The sequence below is a fragment of the Neofelis nebulosa genome, chromosome 7 (assembly GCF_028018385.1).
Source record: "Neofelis nebulosa isolate mNeoNeb1 chromosome 7, mNeoNeb1.pri, whole genome shotgun sequence".
Taxonomy (NCBI): domain Eukaryota; kingdom Metazoa; phylum Chordata; class Mammalia; order Carnivora; family Felidae; genus Neofelis; species Neofelis nebulosa.
This window is the reverse complement of record NC_080788.1, coordinates 102,303,258-102,315,004: the sequence shown is the minus strand read 5'-3', so window position 1 is coordinate 102,315,004 and position 11,747 is coordinate 102,303,258. Positions and strand designations below refer to the sequence as shown.

The 11,747-nt window shown below is 39.7% G+C and overlaps 1 pseudogene; it reads left to right on the top strand.

The window, feature by feature from the left end:
* The first annotated feature begins 10,368 nt into the window (after positions 1-10,368).
* Positions 10,369-10,517, top strand: LOC131518300 (U4 spliceosomal RNA; annotated as a pseudogene).
* The last annotated feature ends 1,230 nt before the right edge of the window (positions 10,518-11,747 follow it).

Sequence of the window (11,747 nt, the reverse complement as noted above, 5' to 3'; positions counted from 1 at the left end):
GCAGAATTTTAGAAGACTTAAAAAGTTTTGACCTCTGTAAAAGATTTTGATCTGAGAACTAGAGAAAAATCTAGTACGCCCGGTTCAGCACACAATTTATTCAGACTTTACCCAATAAGTTTCACCTCCGGTTTGTGAACTGATCAGAATTGGTTTGATTATGTGTAATTACATTTCTTCACTGGAAGACAGAAGAAAAGCAGAAGGAAGGTAGTCACTACTCTTACAGATTATAAGTTCCTTGAGGAGAATAAATAAATCTTAAACTTCTTTGCATTCTTTCTTCCACTTGCTTAGCACCTAACACAATTCCTTGGGCATGGCCTACTTACTACGAATTTGTTAAGTTGAACTGAATTTTAATTATTTATTTTAGCAGATGTGGGACATACTGTTTGTAAGAATGGCAAGGAAGCTTCTCATCCCAAGAGCTTTCTTATTTCAGGTTCATCTCATGCTTAGCTTTTTCTTTTCCACAAAACGATCACACTTAATTTTAGGATTTCCTCTGATGGACGCAGAAAAAAATCAAATTACTGTCTACTTTCAAGTGCATGTCCTTTTTTCCTTTAAGCATTATTACTTTCTGAATCCAGTTTTCTTAAAAGATACGTTGATAATGGAATATTTTCTGTAGGGTTTTATTCAACTAGCATTTCTGGTAAATTTCTTACCTAAAACCATTATCTTACTTGGGCCTTTGTTTTCTCCTTGTGTATAATGGGCTCAATCACCAGTGAAGGAAATGGAAAGATATCATCTGCAAAGCCTGCTGACTCATTGTTTGATAGGTTTCATATTGCCAAGGTCTTAGAATTGCATTTCCATACTAAGACAATAACAACATCACTTTTGTTCTTTCTAGCATCTGAGACATTGTAGTTACCACATAAAAAGGAAAGTGTATGGGCTTTCTAGGGTAATTTTTAACATTTCCAGAGAGAAAAAAGATACAGATAAAAATTTGGGAGGATCGTCTGTAGTCTAGTTTTGCATTGGATTAGGTTTTTGGACTCTTCGGGAGTGAGGTTTTATATGAACCTGGTGCCGTTTGCACAGTCACTCAGATACATTCATGTAAGATTCCCTTCCTGAGAAAACATCTTACAATAAAGTGGCATAAAACTTGTTTGCAGGTGTTGTACTGCTGTCCTTGGGCAATTTGCACTGTGTGTTTTAAAATCGCTAAACAGGGGCGCCTGGGTGGCTCAGTCGGTTGAGCGTCCGACTTCGGCTCAGGTCATGATGTCACCGCCTGTGAGTTCGAGCCCCGCGTCGGGCTCCGTGCTGACAGCTCAGAGCCTGGAGCCTGCTTCGCATTCTGTGTCTCCCACTCTCTCTGCCCCTCCCCTGCTCATGTTCTGTCTCTCTCTCTCTGTCAAAAATAAATAAACATTAAAAAAAATAATAAATAAAATCCCTAAACAAGTCAGGATTAGATATGATGGTGATGATGGTGGTGGCAGCAGCATTATTTTGTGTAAAAACTATGTAAAACTATGTATGTAAAAATTTTGAAAAAATCTTTTTCTGCATTGCATGTCATATTCCTCTGAACGGATATAAATATGTGACTTTGAAAAGTCTCCAAAAAACAATGCGTTACAAGGTAAGGACCACAGGTCTTACAATCAGAAGTTTGACTTTAAGTGTGGAAACTGTAGAGTTTTAGGCAAGGTTTGATCCCTATCAGTCTCTCTTCCTATCTACCAGAAAGATTTAATAATGTATAGCTCACAAGACTATTGTAAGAAAAAAAGAAACAATGAGATTATGTATGGTAAAACACAAACAAAAAATGCTGCATACACTAGGATGTTCTGCCGATATGGGCATTTATTATCATCTTATTATTATACTCTTCCTTAGGTTCAAAGCCCCTCCTTTTCTTCTTCTCTACTGGTTTGGACTAGATTTACTGCTATTATGACTCAGAAACAAATTCATGAAATAGTGATCTATTAGACTGATTATAAGTTCTTTGAGATTTGAGATTACCTCATCCCTGACGTATAGTTAGTGACAATTGTATGAATGAAATGTTCCCATGAGTGTAAAATTGTCCCAGATCGGATCCATACTTCTTTGTTTTCCTCATAGTATTTTTGCAAGCCTGTAAAAATGATCCAAGGGTGTCATTTCTCCTTGAAGTCCACCAGATATAGCATACAAGGAATATAACTCAGGACCACGGCCTTGTGCCCACTTTACTAGACTTCCTCACAACTGCACTGGACTGGGGTTTAAAAAAATTTTTTTTTAACGTTTTATTTATTTTTGAGACAGGGAGAGACAGAGCATGAACAGGGGAGGGTCAGAGAGAGGGAGACACAGGATCTGAAACAGGCTCCAGGCTCTGAGCTGTCAGCACAGAGCCCGACGCGGGGCTCGAACTCACGGACTGCGAGATGATGATCTGAGCCGAAGTCGGCCACTTAACCTACTGAGCCACCCAGGCGCCCCTGGACTGGGGTTTTTAATGAAAGATACGGGGATCTTCACACATTTGCTTTACAAAGCTGACTTCTTAGAGGAAAGCCATCCGTGTGTCCTGACAATTGAAGTTGAGAAGAGTTGATTCCAGATGGCATTTCTTCAAGGTTCTGGCGGGGTGGAAATCAAGATCCAACTTTTTTCCCTTTGTTTACATAATCAACGCAAGCTCCTTCCATTTTCAGTCTACCCAGTGTTTTATAGTTTTTACCTATTTGAAAGTGGTAACTGTATTTTAAACAAATATTCCTGGCCTACCGTGAAGACTCCATTTCTATGCTCTGTGAGGTGAGACTGACTTTGTTTGGTATGACTATTATGAGATTGCTAATAAATTTCACCTCATAGTCTCTTGGTCATAAATGGTCCTTTCCCAAACAGTGTACTCATGGCTCATAGTAGGCACTCAATAAATGTCCACTAACTGAATACATGGATGAGTCATGTTCAAGTTATGACTGGAGCTGATTTACACGTTTTGGGGAGAGTGGTTGTTATCTTATATTTTCCTTCTGCAGAAGCATCTTCCAGCTAATCAGTCTCTGGGCTTTCTTTGCTTGTTTCTACTTCTGCAGGAAATATTGTGTCCTGTTTGCATACTCATTGTCCCAGTGCCCTATCATATGAAGTTCCCTCAGCAGAAGGGATTGCAGTCCAGCCTCCAGAAGCAATATCCAAGGAGCACTGCTTGCGTGTGTTCTGAAGATGGAAATGATTATCATAAAAGACGTAAGAAGGATTATGTCAGGAATTCTCTCCAGATCTGCACATTTAGCAAGCCATCCTGTTTTGCATTACAGAATCACATTATGTTCTGCAGCTCCTCTGTGGCTGTTTGGTGTTGGTCATGGATTTGTGAGAGATTGGGGTCAAAGTCAGCAATGTTTACAAACATAGGAGGAATGTCAGCAAGAGATGGCCAAATCCAAATATGATCTTTATGATTCTCTAAGTGGCTAGTCATTTGACCTATAAACAGAAAGCATGGTTTCTGGCTATGCAAGGTGTTCCCTACACTCAGAGCTTTAAATAGTGTAACCAAATCAAATCATTCATCGGCACTTCAAGTGCTGGCAAGCTGGCCCCTTCCTGATGCCAGGGTTTCTGCCTAATACATGGTATACTTTTCTAAAAGAACCACAGGAGCCTGAAAACATCTATGAGTTCATGATGAATTAAGAGCCTGGAAAGCGCTGCAAGTCAATTGAACTGGGCTAGTAGGGTTTTCACACAGCTTCAGCTTTGAGATCCAGGGATCAGTAAAAAGCAGACAATGCTATTCAGAAGCAGATAACAGATCTTGATCATTCGGTTCCTTTCTGAGGGTGTCATACTCAGGTAGGTTGCACTGTTGAGATCCTATTCTAGTCTCCAGACAAGGCACCTCTTACGATTCTTATGTGGAAGTTGTGTGGAAATTACCACTTGCCAATTGGAGCAAGTTCAGAAGGCATGAGACAGAGTGGTGGTCTTGTTGGGAGTTAGGGATGGAACTGAGTGTCTTTCATCTTATAATTGGCCAAAGAGTAGTTTGAGGATGAGTCTGTGGCTCTGTGGGGCTTTATGGGTATGCTATCAAACCTATCCTCAAAGAAGCAGGATGCCCTTTACAACAGTTTTATTGAGACCACTTCTGCAGTTTCTGATCTGAGTTTTATTTTAGAATCTGGAAGGGGAGCCTGAGGAGGGGTCTCGATTACACTGCATGCTTCCTGTCTCCTTTCCAAAAAGGAATAAAGTGCAATAGTTTTGGCATTAAAGAACTGAATTTAGAGTAACATGACTGTAATTCAACCTCTGTAGCACCACTACAAAGTTAAACTAAGATTCCCATTGGGCAGAAGACTGACATAGATATGACCCTGGACAAAAAGCTTCTGGAGCAATCCACATCTTTAACGGGGTCCTGAGCCCTGTGTCCAAGCTGGGGTCTAAGTTTTATGATTTGAAACTTGGGGGTGAATGCCCTATAGCTGGATGCGTGGGGTTGAATCAACTGGCACCACCTAAAGATGTTTCCATAAATGTTTGGTTAGTGTTCTGTATTAGCCCTTAAGCCATTTCTGACTGCTTCTGACAATTGCTACTAGTGGGGAAGGGAGGCAGAGGGAGAGAAGCAGAGTGCCTGAGAAGAAAGGAGAACATAGCAGCTGTATCCTGGATAAGGGTGGATTCAGTCTGAAGACTGTAGCAATTATGTTCCACTCTTTTCCATGTGGATTTCTGTATCACTTTGACTTAAGCCAAAAGAAAAAAAAAATCAAGGAATGGAATAAAATTACTGCATGCAAAAGTTTCCGACTTGGGGAAGGAAGAGACCAGATCAACATGTACTTCAGAAAGCCATTCCTGGACAGGCAGAGATGTGATAAGATCGAAGTCACAGAGATCATCTAGAGTGCACCAGTGACTTAGGAAACACAGTTTTATTTTATGGGGTCTCTGGGAAAGAACCCATAGGAAAATGATTAGTTGAGACCTTGGGAGCGGAGAGAAGAGTTAGCACAGCATGATTTAACTCTCAGAGTTCGCATTTCTCTGCCTCTTCTCTCTTGAAAAGTTGCATAACCCCCAATGGTTTCTCTCTTGTAGCAGTCTCTTAGCCTTTCTGGGTACAGACCACCTGGGAACAAGAGACCCTTATTCACCCACTTTCATCAGCAGGTGAAGATACTCACACTGAAGTAAGAAGTGCCTTTATTGTCAACCCCAAAGCCCTCAGGAGGCAATATTAAAATATAAAAATTAATGGAAATCCCCACGAAGTTTTTTCTGAAGAATTCTTGGTGTTGGCAACAGAGCTTGGAAACTCCACCTAATGGGGGCCACAGTGATGGGTCTTGCCGGAGAATAACACATATGCAGCAGGATTCTTGGAGAGAGGCACAAATAAGAAATAGGAGATGGACGCAGTGGTGTTAAAACCGCTGCTGAGTCATACGTTTAGGTTGACATTTTAGCTATTTTTAGTGGTTTGGGGGTTGGAAAAATGTTTGGTATTTGTAAATAATGTTTTTGAATTCTAACAGTTTTCAAGTCATTTTTATTGTGCTATATACTAGGTCCTGAAAACGTCTATATTATATTTCACTAACTCAAGTACCTGAAATAACTGTGGTGGGTGAAGCTTGCACTCTCAAATCCCCAAGAAGCTATATTTGAGAATTTTTCTCTTCCTAGTTATTACAACTAATTTTCCCGTCAAATCCTAGAGGACTGCTTTGAACCAGTCTAACACTCTGAAGGCAGAAATGTATTTTAACTCATTCATGCTGGTGCTAATCTCCTCAGTGATTTATGAGGTCTTTAAAGCTTTAATTCTCTGTCTGTTAGGAGTCTTCCTTGGTAGTAAGTTGACAGTTTAAATTAGTGCGTAGACATGGCTTTCATAATGTCAGTTTTGTTTTGTCTCAGCAGCGTCTTGGAATTCCTTCCATTGTACCTCAAGTGACTCATGGCAATAAATGACTCCCTTCTCTTTTGTTCTTAATCAAGGAAGAATGGAATGAGCCACATAATGTTTGTAAAAGAGCAACTTTAATTAGTTCTCAGCTGTAGCCAGAGATGCTTGTCTTGTCTTTTTAGCATATAAGTGTAGGACGACACGATGCGCTCAGGTGGACAAATACTATTCTCCTAAAAAGCCTCATGCAGTTCCCTTCCAAATAATAAAGGACAATTACAGTAGCAACATTTTAAGCTTTCTCTTCAAACTGGCAAGGGAGAGACCTCAAGTAGTGTCCAAGAGTTTGGGATGAATTTTTGGAATTGAAACGAATAAACCACCAAATGAAAGAAGGTCTCCTGAAAGAAGTTTCCTTGCTCACCCTAAGGCCTTCCTATCCTTTGGGGCATAGTGCTAACATATACCCAAGGCTAGGGATGCCTTTCCTGCCAAGCTGTCAAATTATCTTCCTGAGTTTTGTATATAAGGGTAAACCCCAGATCCTTGGGGGTCCAAGTTTGTTTACTCTCAACAGCATTTGGCTTCCTAAGAAAAATGGTGAAAGAAAGTATAAAATTCCATTAAAAAAAAAAAAAAACCTCAAGTATTCTTGGACATCAAACAACTCTTACAACACAGTCCTTTGATGAGTTCAGTGTAAATGAATCAGAAACATATGGATAGTGTTTATGCTCAAATGCACATGCAGTTAAAAATTCTGAGGGAAATTAGTTTAGTGAGCTATGTTTGGGTCATTTCCAGCATCTACGAATTTGGAAAATCACTTCTCATGAGTAAAGATGTGGAAGAAATGGTTGAGCACCCCTTGAACTGAAAAATGGGCACGTTCAGCAGCCCATGCTGTGTTGTGTATCATAAACACGGTAGCAGAGGGCACAAATCTTGGGAAAGCTCCAGGCCAGGAAGAATTGGGGCTACTGATGTGGTAACAGTTTCTGTATCTCATTACCAGCTGTCAGTACCTGTGCAAGAAAGTTCCATTCTTAACAAACATGGCCTACCAACTTCTTTGGATTAGTGCAGCCATTGGATATTTTTTTGTAGATCATACTTTGTGCTTAGGTAATTGGAACCCATTGGCTATGTGGCCCTCCCTCCCTCTGGTACAACCAGTGCTTTCCTTTCACTTTGATGAGAGTAGAAACTACTAATCATGTTATAAATGTGGGAAATGGTCACACACATGGTTTCTGGAACATCTAAGAACTGTAAAAATATCCCCATTTGGATATAATGTGGTCCTAAAAGCTTCAATATTTCTCATACCTAGCAGGACCTAAAAAATATTGAATTTTGAGTTATATCACTTTAATCCAAGTGAGCGTCATCATTTATTGAGGACAAAGGAACAAAGTACAGAGACTACTGTATCTTGATACGTCAGATTTCTTTATTTTTTGGACCTGTCTCATGGACTAGGTCTGGATCATTGATTATTGCTTCAGTGGGCCTTATAATGATAAGATGTTGGCTGTGAGAATGATAGAAACCTCCGTGGTGTATATTAATGTCCAATCACAGAGAGGCACTAATGATGTCCTTTCATTATAATCTATTTGCTAAAAGTCCTAAGTATCTACTACTATGTGAATAACACAGCACGAGATGCTGAGGGTCATGCAAAAATGTAAATAACACAAGACCTATGCCTTCACAAAGAACCTAAAATTGAAGTTACAAAATACACTTGATGAAACAATAGCACTAGAGAGGTCACAGTGAAATGATATTCCATTGCTAAACTAATGACATAAACCATTGGTGAGGAATTTAAGGTAGACCTAGACAATGTGGGATAGTGAAAGTTCATGAGATTCTCGAACATTGCTGAAAATGTAACAAAACGGAGAACATTATATTTGCTGGATCTTTTCTAAGAAGAGCACTGTATGTGGTTGAAATACTCTGATAAGCCTTTTAACTTGAGGACACAGAGGGAGAGTTATAAATCCCAGGTCTACCGTGAGCTACTTGTGTGACTTTGTCCAAATTACTTGTTCTTAGCCGGCATTCTCATCATTGGGATGGTAATTAATAAGATAGGGATCAATACCTTTCTATCTATCTATCTATCTATCTTTCTATTTATCTATTTGTCGTTTATTCATTCAGTAGCTCTTTAAGAGATTATGATGTGCCAGGAACTATGAAGGAAAGTGAACTATGGTGCTTTGGTAGCTTTGGTAGCTTTGGTGGAGGCAGCAGGCTTGTGCAGGATTTAAATGGGGGAAAAAAAAGGTAAGTTGATTTTAAACTACATAATTTTTACTTTGGTTCATGTCATTATTTACACAGTTATTGCCGAAAATGTTTTAAAACCAAATGTCAGACAAATATCTTTCTTTCCCATCATATAAACTCAAACCCTGCTTTCTTTCTCTCTTTCTCCATTCTCTCCTCTCTCAGACCTTTGTCTGGAATAAGAGAAATACGTGGTGCTTTGTTTTCACTCACGAGCTTTGTTCCTCTCTTCTGAAAACACACTTGGTATAAATAGAGCTTTGTAGGATGTGTACTCACTCTTCCTTTTGCTGCTCTGCCCTCGACTCTGTATGACCTTGGGAATGCACATCTCTCTATGTGTCAATGTCTTCATCTGTAGACTAATACTGACTAGTATATAAAGCACTCAGAGAGCCTCATGAAAGATACAAAGACATGTTATTATATTCTCATGAAGCTTATTGCTCATGGTCCCATTGCCCTATAGATATTTATGAAATTTTCTTCTCTTAATAACCTTTTATATTTCATTAGTTTGATTGCTGTGAGACATTTTCTGCCTTGCATTATTGAAGGGATTGGGCACAGCCCAAAGAACAATTACACCTCTGGGAAGCAAAAGGGTAGTGTGGGAAGCATGGGGAGGAATAAGGAAATCATGAATCATCTGAAGATACCTTATTTTTAATACGGTGAAAAGCAAAAAAAAAAAAAATGTCTATCATTTCATGGGGCCAAAAATGATCTAAGTAGACCAGTCAAACCAAGCATCTGAATGTCTAAATAGAGCCTGTAGATCAATCATATTCATGTTTCCTTGTTTGAGCCAATCAAATAGCTTGTCATAAGCATATGCTAGATTTCTATAAGAAATCAAAGACCTAGGCCAGTTTTGGGTGGCTTCATGCCAGAGAAGCCAAAAATCTCAAGATATTTAACTTCTAGAGACATCGAATTCTGTGTAACAGGGCAGGAATTAACATGAGAGAAGGGGAGAGACTATAGAATAGAACTCTGTTACAATGTCATCCATCACAGAATTAGACACACCACAAGGTCATGACATACCCTTAGAGAGAAAATGTCCATCAAAGTAAAGGCCAGATAAAATACAGATGTTAGGTGTGGCTCCACCCATACCCTAATTCCAGGCTTCTCCACATAGAAAGTTTGCCTGATGCTCTCAGCACCACAGAAGCAACGCTGAACAGGGATATCAGTTTCTTTTTTCTTCCTTTCTCTTGCACTTGGCTGCTCCTCTAGGTAATGTCTAGAGACTATGTGAAGAAGATCACCTGGAGGCATGCCGAATTATTAACCTCACCTGAATGCTCATGTGTCTCAGGTGCAACCCCAGAGGATTCATTGCTCTGCATTTTGATATCCTCAGCACAGCAGGAACAAAAGTGTGAGGGGAGGAGGTAAATACTTGGTTCCCTGTGCACCAGATGGAGAGCCTTCACGGTGGAGATGGGGTCCATTTCCCCTGTAAATCCTCAGCATCAGGCGCCATTTAGGTGCTTAATAAATGGGAATCGTGCAAGTGGAGACTTGACTCAGAGGGAAGGTATAAAACCAGGGCAAAGAGAAGAGCAAGTGTAGCCAATCAGTATGCACCTGAAATGAGAAGCTCCAGGCGTCAAGCAGTCAAGATGTCAACCATCATGAACTGTCACAGTCTCCTACGAGAAAAAAATACCATCTTGATTTATCGTCCGCGGAGGTCACTGACCCTTACGAAGAGGAAATACAAAGAGAGAAGGGGCATGCCAGTGAAAAAATTACTATTTGATTTAATTTTGTTTTTAATGCCATTAAAAAATATCTATGTATATGTATAGATATAGTTACATAGATATAGGTAGATGTAGATAGATGCATATGTAGATATAGATGTATCTTGTGACAAGCAGTGTGAGGTGATAGAAAGCCCACTGCATTGGGCTCTCCACGTAAGCCATGCAGCCCTTGGGGGGCATTTAGTTTCTGCAGGGACTCTGTTCCCTCTTCTATAAAATGAGAGGCAGGATGAATTTCATTTCTCAAATTCTATGTTTCTACCTAGGTTTAGTTAAAATCTAATAATGTTTTTCCATCACAATTTCTGCAACTTAGTATACAGAGTATATTTATAGCGAGTGGACATCACACTTGATGTATTTTGTCCTTTTAAAGTCCCATCTAGAAGCTTTGCTCAGTGGCAGTATCGTAGCCAATGAGGTTTATCCGAGGCGCGATTATTGCTAATTAAAATCCCATCTATAGTTTTCACATGCACAAGGCTATAATACAGATAGACGAGCAAGTATAAAGGATAATTATTAATGTCTGCATTTCTAATTTATACTCTTCTGGGATAGGAATTTCTACACATTTAAACATTAATTTACGTCTCCACATTTAAGCCAGAAAAATGCCAATTTTTCAACGTCACATTATGAACATTTGCAAGCATACAGAGAACTGAAAAGAATTCAGATTTTTTTATATGTAATTTATTGTCAGATTGGCTTCCATACAACACCCAGTGCACATCCCAGCGGGTGCCCTCCTCAATGCCCATCACCCACTTTCCCCTCTCCTCCCCCCCATCAACCCTCAGTTTGTTCTCAGTATTTAAGAGTCTCTTGTGGTTTGCCTCCTTCCCTCTCTGTAACTTTTTTTTTTCCTCCTTCCCCTCCCCCTGGTCTTCTATTAATTTTCTCAGGATCTACGTATGAGTGAAAACATATGGTATCTGTCTTTCTCTGCCTGACTTATTTCACTTAGCATAACACTCTCCAGTTCCATCCACACTGTTACAAATGGCCAGATTTCATTCTTTCTCATTGCCAAGTAGTACTCCATTGTATATATAAACCACATCTCCTTTATGGACATTTAGTTGATGGACATTTAGGCTCTTTCCATAACTTGGCTATTGTTGAAAGTGCTGCTATAAACATTGGGGTAAAAGTGCCCCTATGCATCAGCACTCCTGTATCCCTTGGGTAAATTCCTAGCAGTGCCATTGCTGGGTCATAGGGTAGATCTATTTTTAATTTTTTGAGGAAACTCCACACTGTTTTCCAGAGCGGCTGCACCAGTTTGCATTCCCACCAACAGTGCAAGAGGGTTCCCGTTTCTCTACATCCTCTCCAGAATCTATAGTCTCCTGATTTGTTCATTTTAGCCACTCTGACCGGGTGAGGTGGCATCTCCGTGTGGTTTTGATTTGTATTTCTCTGATGAGGAGTGACGTTGAGCATCTTTTCATGTGCCTGTTGGCCATCTGGATGTCTTCTTTAGAGAAGTGTCTATTCATGTCTTCTGCCCATTTCTTCACTGGATTATTTGTCTTTCGGGTGTGGAGTTTGGTGAGTTCTTTATAGATTTTGGATACTAGCCCTTTATCCGATATATCATTTGCAAATATCGTTTCCCATTCCATTGGTTGCCTTTTAGTTTTGTTGATTGTTTCCTTCATAGTGCAGAAGCTTTTTATCTTGATGAGGTCCCAATAGTTCATTTTTGCTTTTAATTCCCTTGCCTTTGAAGAATTCAGATTTTAAAAAGACGTTTTCTT